This window comes from Montipora capricornis, chromosome 4 (assembly GCF_036669925.1).
Source record: "Montipora capricornis isolate CH-2021 chromosome 4, ASM3666992v2, whole genome shotgun sequence".
Taxonomy (NCBI): Eukaryota; Metazoa; Cnidaria; class Anthozoa; order Scleractinia; family Acroporidae; genus Montipora; species Montipora capricornis.
Genome location: NC_090886.1, coordinates 48,080,637 through 48,081,385, shown reverse-complemented (window position 1 = coordinate 48,081,385; position 749 = coordinate 48,080,637).

Genomic DNA, 749 nt, shown 5'->3' with positions numbered 1-749 from the left:
CTCTCGGTTTTTTTCTTTGCCTGCTATTTTTATTTCGTTGAGTTTTTTCGTTGGTCTTTGGTGAGGTCATCTGGAAAGTTTGTGATCGGTTTCTTTTGCTTAGTCTTGTCATCTCTCATTCACAGTTCAACTCCTGGGTAGTAGCCAAAACGCGGGGCCGGAGCCGGGGCCGGGGCCGGGGCCGGGGTCGGGGTCGGGTATCTTTTTTTTTTTTTTCAAAATTTTTTCGTTTCAATTTATGGAATACACGCTAACTGCCAGACAGAGTCCCATCGTAATATTCACTTCGTTAAAAAAAAAAAAAATTGAATCGCAGTTCGACGATGATCGTCACGCAGTCATGCAACGTTCTTTTTGCTTGTTTGTTCGTGTTGTTGTCAATGTTGTTGTCTGATTTACCACAAACGGTTTGTAGTAAAGTCAGTCGCACAGGAACTTGCTAGCCAATTCTATTCGGACTTAAAAGGGATCGAATCCAATCTTACGAGAAAAAGCACAACCACTCTTAGAACAATTTTGCGAAAACAAGCAACTCAGAACGTTTGCGTGACAACCACAGTGGAATTATATTATGGCTGTTCTGCTTCGTTCTAATTGTATTGCGGAGAAGTTTTTTAAGAAGTAAACATTAAAATGTGGTTTTAATATAAAATGTGAAGCTCAGCGAGTCTTCAATGTCTCTAGGCGATTCGCACCTACGTACGAGGCATTACTTTAAGGCAAGATCACGCCACTGAGGATCCTGTAGA